Source organism: Manis javanica, chromosome 7, assembly GCF_040802235.1.
Source record: "Manis javanica isolate MJ-LG chromosome 7, MJ_LKY, whole genome shotgun sequence".
NCBI lineage: Eukaryota > Metazoa > Chordata > Mammalia > Pholidota > Manidae > Manis > Manis javanica.
This window is the reverse complement of record NC_133162.1, coordinates 9,408,167-9,426,476: the sequence shown is the minus strand read 5'-3', so window position 1 is coordinate 9,426,476 and position 18,310 is coordinate 9,408,167. Positions and strand designations below refer to the sequence as shown.

Here is an 18,310-nt window from a genome sequence, read left to right as displayed (position 1 = left end):
CATAAAAGGCAGGCCCATGGTTCCCCTCACAAACCTATGCAATGAAACCAAGAAATCCACCCAGCAGACAAGACAAGGTAGTCACATTTTTGTACTTTTCCAATGCACTAAATTATAAAATTATGAATTATTGTTATTATTATCATAGTGTTCACAGGCACAGTTACTGAAAATTTAGAAGCGAGAAAATTTATGCAGTTAACTCATGTAAACTGCCCCAGGAGCCCTTGTTCACGAACCTATGGCCCCGTGAATGGCTCCTGCTGGAATTCAGTGTTCAGAACCCAGGAAGGTTCCAATGAGCAGGAGAAGTTCCACATGGCAGGGGGAGGGCAAAGCGCCCTGGGAACCCAAAACTGGACACTAGCAGTGGAGAACCGGCACCAGGGAACAGATTAGAACCCCGGGGCATGAGCTAGAGGGGCTGGGGCCTGGGCCTAACCTCTCTGCACAGAGAAGGGAGTGAAGCCCGTGAAGGGAAGTTCCCAGCCAGCCTGCATGTGACTGTGCGGCAGGGCTGGGCACAGAGCTGTCTCCTGACTCCCGTTCCCAGGGCCATCCCCCAACCGGCCACTCCATCCCGTTTCAGTTGGGTTCCCTGGACATGCGGTAAAATGGCCATTCCTGACCTTCAGTTACCTCCGTGGGGACTTCTCAGTGTCCTTGAGGGCCCCTTTGCATGAAACTGGGAAATGTGGCAGGAGTGAAGTTTAACTAGGCAGAGGTGAAGAGCCATTTCTCAGAGCATCTGCCCCAAAGACATCTGCACAGAATGTGACGTCCTGCAAAAGTAAAACTTTGCCACGCAACCTTTTAGAAGTGCCCCTAGACTGGGTAAGCAAATTGTGGTGATTCAAACAAAGGAATATGATTCAATCATAAAAAAGAATGGTGGACTGACACACTACAACACAAGCGAACCTTGAAAACATTTCTCTAAGTGAGAGAAGCTAGTCACAAAAGGCCATATTTTATATGACCCCATTTATATGAAATGCCCCAAAGCAGGCAAGTCCACAGAGACAGAAAGAAGATTAGAGGGAAGGGGAGGTGGGAACTGACTGCCAGTAGGTAAGGGATTTTCTTTTGCTTTTGGGATTCTATGTAGACATGATAAAGCACAACATTGTGAATGTACTGAATGCCACTGAAATGTACATTTTAAAATGGTTATTTTTATGCTATGTGAATTTCACCTCAATTTTTTTTTAATGAAAAAATAAAAGGTCCCAGATGTCACACGATTAAATCAAAGATGACATTTGTCTCCTTTGGGTAGAAAGGTCTTCCTGGCTTTGGCCTGCTGGACCCTCCCTAGTAAATCACAACTACGGTGCTCACAGATGCCCCCAAGGGAGGAAGGATGGGGAGAGCCAGGGCTGGGCTTCTGGGCTCACTCACTGTGGAGCTTGGGCAAGCATCTAAGGTCCCCAAGCCCCAGTTTCCCCCTCCGTAGAATGGGGGTGGTATAGTTCCATCTCCTCCACAGGTGATTGTAAGGAACAAATGACGCAGGGATGTCAGCTGTCCAAGCACTACATGTACTTATGAGAGTACATTTGCTGTAAGGCAAAGAACAAGGAGAGTCCTCTTAATGGCTGGAGAAGAAACCCACCCAAGGTAGATCCCCAGCACCACGGGGAACCCAAAAAGCCTTTTAGTCCAGTCCCAGCCCCCTGGGAAGAATGGCCATGCCAGGCTATGGGATTCTGAGGCACTCACTTACCCAAAAAGTATTTGGGAGTGCTAATTCTGGGCCAAGCTCTCGTTAGGTGCTGTGGAAACAGAACAAAATGGATAAAAATCCCTGACCTAGTGGGATGCACCTTGAACCCCAGGGGCGAGCAGTTGATAAGCAGGGGCCCGCATGGGGCTCCATCCCCATCGCTCTCCCTCCCTCCTGCCTTCATGAGACTAACATGCAGGAGTGACCACTCTGCTGAGTAAAGATGAGGAACAGAACACAGGGCGATTATGAACTTGTAAAGTGAGCCAGAAGGCCCCCCAATCCACCTGCCCATCCTGCCAAAATGCATCTCTTTTGAGACCAGCATTGTCCCCTCAGGCTGTGCCATTTAAAATGTAGAAGTTCTCAAGCATATATGTTCAATTAATATATGATAAAAGAACCATGGACATACAATGGGGAAATGACAGCCTCTTCAACAGTTGGTACTGGCAAAACTGGACAACTACATGTAAGAGAATGAAACTGGATTATTGTCTATCCCCATACACAAAAGTAAACTCAAAATGGATCAAAGACCTGAATGTAAGTCATGAAACCATAAAACTCTTAGAAGAAAACATAGGCAAAAATCTCTTGAATATAAACCTGAGAAACTTTTTCCTGAACACATTTCCTCAGGCAAGGGAAACAAAATCAGAAATGAACACATGGGACTATATTAAGCTAAAAAGCTTCTGTACAGCAAAGGACACTATCAGCAGAACAAAAAGGCATCCTACAGTATGGGAGAATATATTAGTAAACGACATATTCGACAAGGGGTTAAACATCCAAAATATATAAAGAACTCACATGCCTCAACACCCAAAAAGCAAATAACCCTATTAAAAAATGGGCAGAGGATATGAACAGACAATTCTCCAAAGAAGAAATTCAGATGGCCAACAGGTGCATGAAAAGATGCTCCACATCACTAATTATCAGGGAAATGCAAATTAAAACCATAATGAGAGTATCACCTCACACCAGTTAGGACAGCCAGCATAGAAAAGACTAAGAACAACAAATGCTGGCGAGGATGTGGAGAAAGGGGAACCCTTCTACACTGCTGGTAGGAATATAAACTAGTTCAACCATTGTGGAAAGCAATATGGGGTTCCTCAAAAAACTAAAAATAGAAATACCATTTGACCCGGGAATTCCACTCCTAAGAATTTACCCAAAGAATGCAAAAGAAACAAATCCTACCATTTGCAACAACATGGATGGAGCTAGAGGCTATTATGCTCAGTGACATAAGTCAGGCAGAGAAAGACAAGTACCAAATGATTTCCCTCATTTGTGGAGTATAACAATGAAGGAAAACTGAAGGAACAAAACAGCAGCAGACTCACAGACTCCAAGAAGGGACTAGTGGTTACCAAAGGGGAGGGGGAGGGAGGGTAGGTGGGGAGGGAGGGAGAAGGGGTCACGGGGAAGACAGTGTAGCTCAGAGAAGACAAATAGGGACTCTGTGGCATCTTACTGCACTGATGGGCAGTGACTGCAATGGGGTATGGGGGGGACTCGATAATAAGGGTGAATGTAGTAACCACATTGTTTTTCTTGTGAAACCTTCATAAGAGTGTATATCAACAATACCTTAATAAAAAAAATGAAGAACAAAAAACTGACCCAAATTGAACTTCTAGAGTCAAAAATTTATACATATTTTATTTTTTAAATATTGTATATTTAGGCAACAGGGCATAAATAATGAACTGAAGAAATGTATTACTATTGCTCTCTGGCTCATTTTAGTGTATACTTGCAATTTCTCCTTCCCACAACCTGCCCAGATCCCACTTTGTATCATACAATACTTAAAGGGGATCACTTAACTTTTCTAAGCCTCCTTTCTTCATTTATGAACTAGTCATAACACTGACCTAAAGGAATGTTGTGAGAATCAGAAATTATGCAGGTCATGGGTGAGTGGTCCTAACAAATATGTCAATTGCCTACTTTTGTCTATATTAAAATTACAAGCAAAGAGAAAATAAAATATGGAAACTACAAGGAAGAAAATAAATAAAAATAAAAATGAAATGTAGAAGTTCTCTGGAAGTAGATGCTACAAGCATTGATGTGAACTAGTTTACCAGACTACTGGTCAACCCAAGAAAACAGACGTGTAAGTAGGTAAGCAGCCGGTGTATGCCAGGTGCCCAGGAGAGGCGGATCACAGCAGAACAGGAGGCCTGGGCTGGAGTGATGTCCATCCTTCGCCAGCTGGGCTCCAGGTGGTAGAAGACCCGCTGGGTCCCTAAGGGAGCAAGGACACTCCGCCTGATGAGGAAGTGGGCCGACAGAAAGCCGGGGGACATCTTCCCCTAGACCTGCAGCCACAGGGTCAGGACAAGGAAGAGCCCTCATAATGCCAGTGTGATAGGAGAGGGAGAAGCTATCGGGACACTGACTCCTGGGGATGAGATCAGACCAACCAGACAACTGAGTTCAACAAGCAGGTCCTTGGGACAGGGACCAAGCCACCCCCGGCCACCCCCCTCAGCAGGATTCTGAGGGTACAGGGACACAGGACAGGTAAGTTTTGATGAAGGGAGGCCAGGGGAGGAGGGAGTAGACTAGATAAGGACTAATCTGAAGGCAAGAAGTGCCTGGGGTTGGATGGGCACTGGCCACAAAGCAGCCAGCCGGAGGTGCAGAGCTCTCGGGGACTAGAGGGGTTGGGGTGCGGTACACACCTGCGGGCAGGCTGGACAGCTGTAAGTATCAGGAGAGGAAGGGAAGTGGGAGAAGATGGAGAGAGAGGGAGGGAGGAAGGACGGAGGAAGCGGGGGGCAAGGAGGATGGCACCAAGAACCGAGCAGACATGCTGCTCACAGACCCAGGGACAGCCTGTGCCAGCCCAGTACTGCCACTTTGATCCTCCCCAGCCTGCCCACAGCCCATCAGTGCCTCTCTTGTGATTCAGGTACAAGCCTCAGCCCCTCCTCTGCTGCCACTGGAGAGCTCAGGGCCTTCCATCATCTGGTACCCCACGCGGCAGGGTGGAGAGCCAGGAGGCAGCCTCTCCCACTGGCACCAGAAGCTGCAAACAACAACTTATCACTGCCCCTTTGTGTGAGAACAATGCACTCCCGGGAGCCCCACCAGCCAGGGAGAGGAAGTCTCAGGACAATGACCTCCCTTCCCCCATTTCCTAGTCTGCAGGGACATGTGGGGACGGAAGAAATCCTAGTGCAGAGAAGTCTCAGTGGCTCAGGGACCCAGGCAGGCCCAAGTTCCAACCTGCATGTCGTGCTCGCCTCCTTTGCACACACCTGCCCAGCTCCCCGTGCTGCCACCTGCCCCTCCTCAGCAGCCCCCGTCTCCATGCCCCTGGCCGTGGCGCTGGCTAACACCTGCTTTGCCAACTCCCATCTGGCTGCTCCCACGACTGCCCAGCCAGGCACTTGGGGCCCTTCTCGTCTTCCCTTTCCTGTCTTGCTAAACCCGAGGACATCTTCCACCACAGCCAATGTGGCCCTTCTAACAGACAATTCACAGGTATCAGTCATCTCAGGACCCATAACAAGTGGCACAGGCAGCAGACACGCGTCCCCTCGCAGTTCTGCAGGCTGCAAGTCCAAGGCTCGGTGTCAGCAGGTTTGGTTTCCTCTGAGGCTTCTCTCCTTGGCTGGCAGACTGCACCTTTTCTCTGCCTTCTGTGTAAAGGCAACCCTCTGTCCCTTCCTCTACTTAGAGGGACACTAACCCTATTGGACTGCTGGATCATTTAACCTTAATTACCTTTTTAAATGCCCATCTTTAAATACTTTCACATCAAGAGTAGGAACTTCAACATTTGCATTTTGGGAGACATGGTTTAATGTCTCTCCGCATCACCCACAGCTCCCGTCACCGCCCCAGAGCTTCTGGGCTGGCCTTCAGAGATCCTCACACCACCAGCCCTTACTGGACACCTCAGCCTTATCTCTTGTTCTTTTTTCTCAGACTGTATCACTGCTGGACACCACAGTACACACTTGTGTTTGGTCTGACTCCCTTTACTGAAATGCAAGTTCATTGGAGGCAGAGAATTTGTCTCATTCAGCACAGAATTCCCAGGCCCTGTTCCAGTTAGTAGGTGCTCAAAAAATATCTGTGGAAGGCAGGACCCTCCCCCTACTTCCCACACTGCATGTTGCTCCCCCAAAACTCTGAACCTCACTCATTGCTGTTCCCTGGATCTAGAACACATTTCCACCCCGTCCTTTGTCTAGATAAGTATAATTTATCCTCCAGCATTGAACTCAAGGGATTCTCCTCCAGGGACTTGCTCTGCAGCCCAGAGTGGGTTCAGTACCTTGGTACAGGCTCGGATTTGCCACACTGTGTTGGAATTATCTTATGTACAACAGAGTCATCCAAGTGGACTGGAAACTCCTCACAGGCAGGGCTGTGCCTTCCCCACCCTGTTACCCCCAGCACCTGGCAAGAGCCTGGCTCCCCAAAGCAAGCAGAACTGCTTTGATATGCACTAAAAACTTAGACATTGTGGCCCATCAGCTCCAAAACTTTTATCCTCTCATTCTTTTTTGTCTCCAAGATAATTATTGAGCAACTAATACAGAATGTCCTACCCTGGGTCTGTGAGTTCAGGGAGTCTGTGAACGGAGATGGGAAAAAAATGACATCTTTAATTTGACTAATCTCAAATGAATAGTCAGCATTTCCATCAACTATGAACATAGGCCCAAACCACAGTAGTATAAACCACAGAGAATAAACAAGTGCACAAATGAATAAACAGTATCATTTCACATTGTGACAGCTACTAGAAAGTGAACACAACTGGGGAAGGGGAAGGAATGACCAGGTGGCAGAGGCAGGACTGTTCTGCTGGTGATCAGGACAGCCTCTCGGAAGGCAGGGTATTTGAACAGAGCCCTGAATGATAAAACACACGCAGTACAAAAGGCTGGGGAATGGGTGCTCTGGGCAGAGGCCATGGCAAATGCAAAGGCCCTGAGGTAGCCCCTCCAGGGGCATGTTGCCGTGTGGCTGGAGAAAGCCAGATGGGGGATAGACATAAAGAAGGGTGGCTGGCTGGGCCAGTCCCATAGGACGCTGCAAGCTGGGTAAGGAGCTGGGGTTTCATGCCAAGTGTAATGGGGGCTACTGGAGACGTGACAGTAAAAAGCAGAGCCGTTTCCCAATCTAATTTACAGTTGAAAAGATCACTTTGGCTGCCATGGGGAGCTGGAAACAGGGGTTAGTGAAGAAGCCATTGTACTCACCCAGCCAAAAGCAATGGAGATTTGGACCAGCATGGGAGCTGGAGAGGGGATGAAAAGCGGTTGGATTTGGAATATATTTTGAAAACAGAGATGACAGAATGTTTGATGAACTGTAAGGGGGCGGACAGGGGGGAGGAGGGCTGAAAGAGAGGAACTGAGGCAAATCCCTGGCTTGGGGCCTCGGCCATGGGTGGATGGCAGTGCCAAGACGGAGGAGCCATGGAGAGAAACAGGCGGGGAAGGGTGGGCTCCTGACTACATGGGGGGAAATATCCAAATCCTGCCACAGACCTTAAACCCCCCACAAACTGGGGGGCCCAACCTACATGCCCATCCTCATCCTGCAGTGGCCCTTCGGGCAAATCCTCAGCCAAGCCGAGTCTGTCTGCTTGCTGCACCCTTGCATGTGCTCTCTCTCACTCCACTCTCTGAGGACTGCCACAGTCAATCCTACAACTCCCACGTGAAGGCCCAGGTAGACCCCCTCTTCCAGGCAGACCTCCGGCAATCCTTCATTCCTCTGAAAGCCTTCACTAAGTCCCCTTGTTTGATATCTGACACTTTCTGCTTGCTTGGCTGGTCACTTTCTTCCAGCCTGTCTGTGAGTGGCAGCAGTCCTTCAGGGGCCGGAGTGCTGTCCCCCATGATATTTAGTAGAACCTTATGCCTATGGAAGGTATCCCAGGGCCAGTTTTGATGCATCTCAGATGTTGACCCACCATTAATCCGAGTGTCCTCAGGTCTGCCAACAGCTGGAGCCATTGGTTTTGAAATCCTTGTTTGGTAGTCGCCCAAATTGAACAGTTAGTTAGAAACTACTAATTGAGTTATTATGAAATGTGACATTTAAAGTTCTGAAATTCTTTTAAGGATATTCCAGAGCCGGTTCGATCAGAACACTTATCGTTGAGTTTTCTTAGCAGCACAGATGGATGCAAAGCCAATAAGCAGCTCGGTTGGAATTTCTTAACTGGTTTTCAGATCACATTGGCAGAGCAAAAGGGGGTATTTCCTTTTAAAGTCACACCTCCACGTCGCTGTCTCTTTGAGGTAAAGAGCAGGCAAGGTGGCTCTCCGTATCTCTAGAGCTGTTGGTTTCATTCCCTCTCCTGAACCACAGTACACAATCCTGGCAATTAGTTCCATGTGGCAGTATTTAGCATAAGCATGTCTCAGTTTCCCATAAACATTGCAACATGTTTTGCATTCTCAGCATGGATATTTCCAGTTGCCTGCCAGACTAGAAATGTGTAGCTTGCTCGCACTATTTCATGGAAAAATACAGCCCTAAGAATTGCAGTGACTTCAGGAGAGAACCTGTAAGTTCAAAAACACATTCTGTCTTTGTAATAAAAGCCCTCCCATCCCAAGTGTCCACCAAGCTCTGAGCTGGCTCTACACACAAACACGGCATGGAAATCAAGTATCTTCCAAAGATTAAAGATGGGATAACGTAATGGCAGCACCACAATTGTGCTGACCTGAGGGATGCTGTCACCTGGTGGTCTGAACTTGGCTTTGACAGAGGGATAGGGCGATCAGAACAGTGGACTCCACAACCATTTATGGAGCCCTGGAACATGAGGGCAGTGGGGCAGCTGCAGGAGACTCTGGCTTGCTTTTTTCCTTCAGCGTACCTGAACTCTAGCCCAGGAGATGAGAGAAATCCACAAGCCCCTGCTTCCGTGCACTGTAAAGTGAAATTAGCACAGGCTTCTGGGAGGAAGACAGAATCGAATTCAGATCCCAGCCAAGGCACTAAACCGTTTTTTCACTTGGGCATGTTCACTGCCTCTTGGGTCCTCAGTTTCCTCATTTGTAAAAGAGAGATAATACTTTCAAGGCTGGTGTGAGAAAACAAGAGAGCAATGAATGGTTCTAAAGTTCAGAGAACCATGCCTGGCACACAGAAGTTGTTCAGTAAATGGTTACGAGGCAAGACCCACTCACTCACTGGGAGGCTTTCAACCCTCCAGGGCCACACCAAAGATGGGAAGGCAGGGTGTCGATCAGGGAAGCCCCAGAAGCAAGCAAGCCTAGAACTATGCCCAGCGAGATGTATTTGTTCAGTTTTCTTTGCCACTCAGTTCTGGTATGGTTTCCCAGGCCCCATGTTTGCAGCCAGACCCCCAGGCCTGTGTTGTGCCTGCCAAGCTGTGCGGGGCAGAGGAGAGTGTGAATGCCAGAGAGAGAGAGGCATTGATGAATGTGAAGCCGACCAAGGAAGATTGCGCAGGCCAGATAGATTTTTGTAGCCTATTGATTCTGGAAGCCCATTTGCAAAACTCATTTGAGGACTCGTCTAGGAGGCCTGTCTACAGCTCGGCGCCTGGAAAAATGCAGCAGAACACTTGTTAATTCCTTCTGTGGCTCTGTGGCCACCGGAGCTGTGCCAGCCCGGCTCCATTCACTCGTTGCGCACCTCTGCTCCTCCTGGCCTCCGGGGGACCTACGCAGGGCAGCCAATTCCCTACCCAGGTTACAGAAACAGCAAGCCTATGACCAGAGCAGGAGATGGCTGAAGCCAGTTGAGCTACTGTAAGTTACACTTAATTCCATTCTTTTTATCTGCATTTTTCTCTCTGAAAAAAGAAAAGTGTTTCTGAATATTAAGAGGAGGATAGGACAGTGAGCCTGATAAATCTAATGAATATTTTAATTCTCCAAAATACATCAGTCACAGTTCCCCATGACCTCAGCTCCTAGTGAGAATAATGACGTCCCCCCCCAACCTCCAGCCAGTCATGCTGCAGTCATCCAAGATCCAGACCAAAACTGCTACCATCCTCTGAATGCAGGTGGCAGATCCAAGTGGAAGGGAGCCAAGTCATTAGATCCATTCTAGGCTGTATCTGTGATGTAATGTCAGTTACATCTGACTTACTATCTTTGAAGTGGTATCTTTTTTTGTAGTTTGTTAGGCAGGCCTAGGTTTGAATCTGCCCCCTCCTAAAGGCTTGATCTTGAATAGCAAAACCTCTCTGTATCTTGTCACCAGCATCTGGGAATGTTGTCCACTTCACAGGATTGCTGTAAAGTTTATTCCATTGCTCTAAGGTGCATCATTATAGAACCACTGGTGAGCTAGGAGAGAAATGCCGTCAATTAGGCCATGACACAATGCTTTCTTACCACTGAAAGCAGGGGTTGGCAAACTATCTATCAACTTGCCGTGTATTTTTGTACAGCCCATGAGCTAGGAATGGCTTTTATATCTGTAAGTAGTTCAAAAAGACACAACAGAACGATAATATTTTGTGACACACGAAAATGATACGAAATTCAAATTTCAGTATCCATAAGGAAAACTGTAGGATGTTCATACATATAGAGGAACGCCGTCAGGCCCGTTCATTTACATACTGTCTGGGGCTACCTTTGTGCTCCAACATCAGAGTTGAGCAGTTGTGACAGAGACCGTCTGGCCCACAAAACCTAAAAGAGTTACTATCTGGCCCTTTATAGGACAATGTTGGCAATCCCTGGCCTAGATAGTTTATTTTATACTTATTAAGAGAACTCTTTTAGACTTATTTGGACAGCGATTCTTTTGGAGGGGGGTCATGTACCACTCCATTGCATTCTTGATGAAATCAGAAATACAATGAATTAAATTGGCTACAACATTCCTCAACCTTCTTCTCATTCACAGTCCTATTCTTCTCAATTATCTTTTTAATCAAGAGTTGGCATCATCCATGTTTTTCCACACAATATTGTCTTCTGTGCCTGTGGACACAGAGCATTTCTTTAAATCCCGCTCTGGTAGTATGTAGCGTATCCTCAAGGAGCGCTCTTTATTATCTCTGGACTTCTGCCTAAGCCACTGACCCTGGAAGTATTGAGGTTCAGGCACAGGTAGTAATATCCATAGCTGGCTCTGTGACTGACAACCGGGACAAAATCATGCTGATTTTTTCATGTTAAAATGTGCATGTGTTGAGGAAATGCGCACATTTGACTCTGAAATATGAGGCTTGGCACGTTGCAGGGTTTGGAGAAAGAGTCAAGACACATGAGGTTCCCTTCTCCCAGTATCTTCCCATTCTCACCACGCCTTTGTTCCTGTTTAAGGAAATGTTGATAAGATTTTTTGGTTGCAAGCTCTAACTGACTTAAGGGACTGTTTGGAAGGATCGATGTGCTAATGGAACTGAAGGAAAGGCTGAAGATTCGAATCTTGGAAAAAGCTGGAACCAGGTCAGCTCCAGGGATCTAAGTCATGAGAATGAGTGGATATTGACTTCATGATGGCACTTGAGCCCATTTGTTCAGGTCTGAGAAAGGCAGAGCAGCCCCGAGGAGGGACTGTGACTCAGGACTTTGAGTGGGAAGGAGAGAAGAAGGACATCTCTTGGATGATAGTTTTCTTGGAGGTCCTTGACCTCCCACTGAGGGTGCTGAGTGCGGAATCCCACAAGGGCTGGCAAAGCCATTTCCGACCCCTTTTGCACAGTAAGGAGAAACCTCACTTGGTAGATGCAACTGATGACCACAAAGCAGGCTGGCTGCCTTCCATGGACAAAATTACTTGGTTACAGAAGTGATCAATCATTAATAAATATGACCATGTGTGCCCAGCATCACAGAGCTTCATGCATGGTCCTCGGGGGCAAAGAAACACTCCTCCTGGAAGCAGCTCAAACCTAGGCAGGATGGCAAGGTATTCTCCTGGGCTTGACTGGGGGAGTCTCTCCTCTGTGAAGCCACCCCTGATCCAGATGAGTTAGAGGGTCCTCAGCCCCAAAGGCACTTTGTACTTCCCTTAGTTTTCACATCGTACCATTTCTATTCATTGACCTGGCTCCCAGAGAACCAATAGGAAGTGTGCATATACAGAAGGAAAGACATTTATGTTAAGGAATTGACTCACACAATTATGGAGACTGGCAAGTCTACAAGCTGCAGAGCGAGCCCTCAGGGTGGAGAGCCAATTCTGCAGTTCAGGTCTGAAGGCCATCCACTGCCAGAATCCCTCTTGCACTGGGGAGGTCAGTCTTTTTCCTGATCCAACCTTCACCTGATTAGATGTGGCCCACCCACATCCTGGAGGACAGTCCGCTTTATCCAAAGTCCACAAATTTAAACGTAAATCTCATTCAAAAAAACACTCTCATAGAAACATCCAGGACAATGTTTGAGCACATATCTGGGCACTGCGGTCCGATCGAGTCGATGCATAAAATTAACCATCACTCTAACCACGTTGTGGGGACTTCTCTGACAGCAAGAGCCAAGAGAAGTTTCACCTTGATGCTCTGGTAATTATGAGTCAAATTTGCATTAAAAGTAACAAATGCGAAGAAGTATGTGCTGCATGGTAGAACAAGGTTCCGATATCTGCTCCCAGGTTTTAGAGCAGGGAGCAGCTCCTGCAGGAAGAACTTCAAGAAACCTTCACAAAGGAGGTAAGCCAGACCTGGGTTTTAAGGACACAGTGGGATTTGGAGAGGTAGGAAGCATCCATCTCAGCTGGAAGGAATACATGCACTCAACAACTGTTTATTGGGTGCCTACTGTGCGCTGGGGGCTGGGCGTACAGGGCCTGTGCGGAGCCTCCCAGGCAGAGGCATAGGAACGGTAGGCACAGGGGTGGAGGCCAGTTGCTGGAAGGTCTTAGCACACGCTGGAAAGAGGCCCCGGTTTTTATAAACAAATCCTGTCCAAAGCTTTAGAAGGTCTGTTTGGTTACTCTGGCCCTGGGTTTTCACAAGCTGGGGGTGGCCGGTTTATTGGGTGGACCTCCAGGGGCTGGTCTCATTGATTCTCAGGATGGTTCCTATCTTCAGACTCAACTTAGGAGCCTAGATGAGGAGTGTGTGGATGCCCACACCCACTGCAGCCCCTGCGGAAGCAAAGGCAAAGGACAGGTTCCCGGGAAGGAGGGCTCCCTGGGCAGGAAGGGTGGGAGGCTGGTGGGCAGCCAGCCTGCTGGGTGGTATGAAGCAGCCCAGAATTTCCGTAGGGAGTGCCAAGTGTGGAAGCAGCTCTCAAAGTGTCTCTTCCAACTGCTCGGGCAGCCAGGGAGCATGGTGCCAGGTGCAACACTGACAGAGTGACCCAGAGGAGCATCGGAACCGACTCATGGCCGCATGGGGCCTGGCCACGGGTCAGCACCACCACTGATGGGAGTGACAGCAGGAAGGGAGCGCTGCATTTCCAGAGGGGGCAGGAAAACCTGCATCCGCTGGCCCACGCACCGTGCAGCTGGCACAGGTGGAGAGATGGGGGATCCTCCTCCCCTTCCTGAGAACAGCAGCATCTCTGTACCACTTCCAGAGGTGTGCTGTTTGTCCACGAGTACAGGTACTAATTTTTGCCAGCTTTCGAGGGAAAATGAATTTTCAAGGTAAAGGTTTTATGGTACGAACACTACACCTGTTGGCCTAATTCAATTGAGAAGTGACTCCTTCCAGTCATAGGAACATGGAAACTCCCCATGTCCGATGTCCTTACTCTGAAGGACTTGCTAGCTCAGGTCCTTCTGTGTAAGGCAGAGGCAACCCGCACTCCTGGGAGTCAGGGCCACCCGTGTGCAGCGTCCTGGGTCTGGGAAGCCTCACAGACACAAGCTCAGCAGAGGAAGAGGCCGTGGTTTGATTTATAAAACCCTCTACATAGTTACAGAGCTCTTCTCTTTGGCCTCACAAAACCTCCACCCAAACCAGTCCCTCTTTCTGGTTCCCAACTCTGTGAATTAAATTCAATGTGATACTTCTTGAGCACCTGCGAGGTGACAAGCACCGCGCTGGGTTTTTGGGACACGTACAGAATAAACATCCCGGCTTTCAATGACTTTGCCCTCTAGCTGCAGGGGGTGTGGGGACAGAAAACGAACAATAACCATAATACAGAAGTGACTTATAGATAGCATGTCAAAGATGATAAATGCTATGGGGCACCCATGTAGAGCCAGGGTGAGGGGTCTCTGGGGTACTGGGGGTGAGGGGGAGGGAGGGTTACTCAGGGCAGGCTGCATGGCACTACAGAAATGTGCATCCCAGAGCTGGGCTCTGAAAACCCCCTGCCTTCAGGACAGCTTCCCACAGGCTGCTCACAGAGCAGCAGGGCTACAAGGCCCCTTCCTGGGAGACACAGGGCTCCTCCCAAGTAGCTCTGACCCCGGAGGCCCCCGCGGCCTTGCCCAGCTCACAGAGAGCTGCCTGCATGTGTGCGTGCCCCCCAGCCTGCCTGCCTTCCTCCCCCTCACCAGTTCAGGGCCACACCCCCGGGCCTCCCTGCCTCTCCCAGCTCCCACCTCGTTTCCTCCCAATGAGCTGCTCCTGACACATCTCTCACCTGGCTAATCCCGCCTGAGCACTGGCTCCTGGAGGACCCGGTGAACACAGCACATGGGGCTCATTGAGACGGTGAGATGGGAGAAGTGAGCCCAGGTGTGGAGGAGAGGGATTAGCCAGGTTCGTGGTGCCACACCCACCTGGCCTTGAGCCTCAGAGTTGGTGCGAAGTGCTCGCACGCTCACTCCCTCTGTTCATTAGTTGGCAGATCTTGTCCGCCGCCTTGGAGGTGGATTAAATGTTGCCTTGATGGACTGGGCTTCCTCGCTCCTGCACAGCTGGCCCTTCCTGGATCCTGACACGGTCCTGTGGTTTTCCTCCTGTGCTCCCGGCCGCGCCTCACCCCACCTTGGATGTACACATGCCATGGACGTCCCACTCAAGACGCTACACAGGATGTGGCTGACACAGGCCCTGGGAGAAAGTCACTGGGAAGCCCCCCAGCCAGACCAACACCTTGGTAACCACAGCGTGGCTGTGGCCTGCCCGCTGGAGATCCTGCCACTGTTCCCCACCCAGCCCGTGTTCTCCCCGTGCGCCCTGTCACCCATGGATACCCTCCAGTCCAGGCAGGCCCAATGACCAGCATCCTGGGAACACACCACCTGCCCTCCCCTTTCTGGCCTTGACTTGAATGAGTCCACTGGAAACGTTCTCCCAGCTGAGGCCAGGGCTCAGGAGGACACGCTCTGGACTCCAGATGTCTGGGTTCCTTCCCTCTGGTAGCTTCCCCATCAGTAAAATGGGAATAACAATGACTTCATGGGGATTTTTAGGAAGACTAATGCAGCTGATCAGTGTAAAACATACAGAACCATCACCTTCCATACTGGGCACCCTCCAAGTCTCGGCTCACGTTACCGGAGGCAGCAAAGCGTAAGGGCCGGGAGTCCAGCTCTGAGCCCAACGCCTGGGTTCAGACCCTGCCTCTGCTGCTAACCTCTGCAGGGCCTGGCCCTGGGATACAGTGTTGCACCTGCACAGCGGGGAGAGGAATAGCACCCACGGCCTAGGCCTGTGGTGAGGCGTGAGCTGATGCAGCAAAGCCCTTAGGACGGGGCAGGCCTGACTTCCACGCTCTGCATTTGTTGGCCATTGTCATTAACCCTCTCTACTCTCCCTGTCCCAAACCTGGGCGAGTGTACTAGAGGAGACCCATGTGCTGTGGCTCTAAATATTTCAAGGTTATTTTTGTAAAAACTGTTCATTAAAGTATGTTCTGTCCTCCTACCCTGACAAACATACCTTCATAACAACCAGGTGGTCCGTGTTCCAGCACAGAAATCTCAGACTCCCTGGCGCTTGGTGTTAGAGTCGACGACTTGGGAAGAGCAGGCTCCGTCTCTTCCTGTCCCGACTCCATCCCAGGCCCTTAGAGTCTTTCATGCAAACAGGTAGACACCCCAGTCTGCACTTCCAAGTTTCATCTACACCCCACCAACAGCTGTGCTAGGACCACCGCTGGGGCTTGGGGGTGCACAGTAGTGAAATGACCCACTCTTGGGAAGGTTCACACGGGGAAGAGGCCTCCTCAGGTCCTTTTGGGCCAAGAATTCTGGGCCCTGGTTATTGGTGGCATGACCTAAAAAGGGCAGGAGGCACGGACTCGGGTGAGCATGTCCCCATGGCCCTACAGACTCCTCACCCTGTAGAAAGGGGTGAGTTGAAGGAGGGCCAGAGCACGGCCCTTAAATGGGGGCCCCAGAATAGGGATCCCTCTTGACTAAGCCCAGGTTCTGTAAATATGGTCTCTATGTTCAAGTGCTTTGAGCCTAATGGAGAAGAATCATAGGCACGATCCCATGAGGTCAGTGCTCAGGCGGGCTTGAACCCGCACGGTTACCACCCACTCGGGGCCCTTCTCGTCCTCTAACCCAGCAGTCCTGTACTTACCCTGTCCTGTGGTGGCAACTTTGTCATTTCTATACTCATCGTTGCCCTCTTTGTCTTGCCTTGAGGGCAGGAATCACGCTTTTTGCTCTTCACTTCCTAGCACTTGGGACAGTGTATGAAACAGAGTAGGACCTCCGAAAATGAGGGCTGAATGAAACAATCGTACAGCTGATTTACTGGAGGGATGGACAGATAAATGGGTGAATGGGTGGATGGGTGGGTAGATGGGTAGATGGATGATTGGATCAGTTTACAGACAGATGGATGATGAGATGGCTGGATGGCTGTTTGGACGGCAGATGGGCAGGTGGATGGATGAATGGATTGATTGTGGATATAGGTAGATGGGTGGATGGGTAGAGGGGTGGACAGATGGATGGATGAATATGTGTATGATTGGATGGGTGTATTTATGGAGAGATAGATGCACAGGATGATGGATGTTTTGAGGGTGGATGATGCGTGAATGGTCAATCTGTTCTTCTCTGAACAGCAGCTCAAGGGAAGGGCAGTGACAAGTACTGTCAGTTCCAGGAGGGGTCCTGAGGTGGGTACATGACTGGCCAAAGCCACCAGAGGATGTCAGCAGCAGAGCTGGAAAGAGAGCCTAATGCTCTTGACTATTTGGAATCAACACTTTTGCCATGAACTGGAGCAGCGTCCTACCTACAAGCATCATAAAGCCTGACGCTCCCCTCCAGGTGTGCACGTTGCCTCCTGCGGGGAGTACCTGGCTGGCCTCGCTGGCCGCTGTGTCTATGACCAGCCTATCCTTCTAGTTCATTCAGCCCGAGCAGCCACCTTCCCTGGGAAGCATTCACTGATTGCTCCTCCAGCTCTGGCCACCCACATTCAGTCTGAAGGGTTGCCTTTCTGAATTTCTATTTAGCATATATGACCTTGTCACCTTTATTCTCTCTACCTGCACACTGTGTCTTACTTCCTCAGCTAAGCAGGAGCTTCATTGTGTGTCCCTGTGGCACCTCCCCAGGTGAGCGCAGGTGCTCCGGGCACGGGTGCTGCTCAGTACATCGTTGACGATGAGCTGCAGACCCAGTCAGGCTGAAGCACTCTATAACGCCATGAAATTGGGTCATCTACAATTAATCTACAGCTTTCCCTGTGAAACCTCTTGCTACATGCCTAAGAATTACAGCACTTTAAAATACATATATTTCTCATTAGCTATGCCTGCTGTCTCAGCTTTCAGCAAAAACTTAGAGCTTAAAAGCCAATTTTCCACATGCCTCCTAACAATTCAGATTCGAAACAGGAACAAAAACTGGGAACTGGCCACATTAAAGAAAAAGAAGATTAATTGCCTTTGGAAATAAAAGATAATCGAGAGTCCAACGATATGTGCCAGTGGGAAACATTTTCAGAAATACCATATTAGTTGTTTTGGAGAGCTGGGCTGAAGCTCCCACTGTGACATCAAAGGGCTGAGCCATGTGGCTGGTAACCGGGATGCAGGGGAAGGCCTAATAATAGTCCTGTTTTTACTAGCTCTGCACATTTGACATCAAAATGTCCCCATAAGGGGTTGCCCCTGGAAGGCTGGCAGATAGCCAAGTGACTCTCACCTGGAGACCTCTCAGCTTTGGGAGCTTAAGAGCTGGGGTGGGCCCTGGGCCTGGGGGTGGGGCTGGTCAGGGGCTCAGCATCCCACCCAGAAAGAGAACAAGAGAAAGCAAAGGAGAACGGGTGAGAGGACACACTCCAAACTCTGTCCTGCCCCCTCCCGGGCCTCCCAGCCAAGTGCCCCCAGCTGCCCATGTCCCTCAGGGACTGGCAGCCCACCTTCCCAAGAGCAAGCAGGACAGAAAATGGCAGCAGGTCCACAGCTGGGCACTGGAAAGCTGGCCCGCAGGAGGCTGGGGATGGGAGGAGATTTGTTTTGGATGTGGGTCCCAGATGAGATGGGGGGGAGGGAGGAGAGTGGGGCAAGATAAGAAGATGCTGTGATTTAACTAGAAAGGGAGAGAGGGCTGTTTGGGGCGAAGAGCGTTAGATCTCTCATGCCAGCTGCAGAAGCCCCCTTTCCAGCTGCCAGCACAGCCTGCCTGTGCTCTCCAGGGCAGCTCAGCCAGCAACATAATGACTGCAGGGCTCTGTGGGCTGTCGCCACCCTACCCGGCACGGCAGCC

The 18,310-nt window shown here is 49.7% G+C and overlaps 1 long non-coding RNA gene across 1 annotated transcript; it reads right to left on the bottom strand.

Moving 5' to 3' along the window:
- Window positions 1–158: 158 nt before the first annotated feature.
- Window positions 159–15,635, bottom strand: LOC118971176 (uncharacterized). The gene is made up of 3 exons (XR_005059504.2): window positions 15,516–15,635; window positions 1,727–1,775; window positions 159–1,562 (listed from the first exon to the last, which is right to left on the bottom strand). It is a non-coding gene; the product is annotated as an uncharacterized lncRNA (long non-coding RNA).
- Window positions 15,636–18,310: the final 2,675 nt, after the last annotated feature.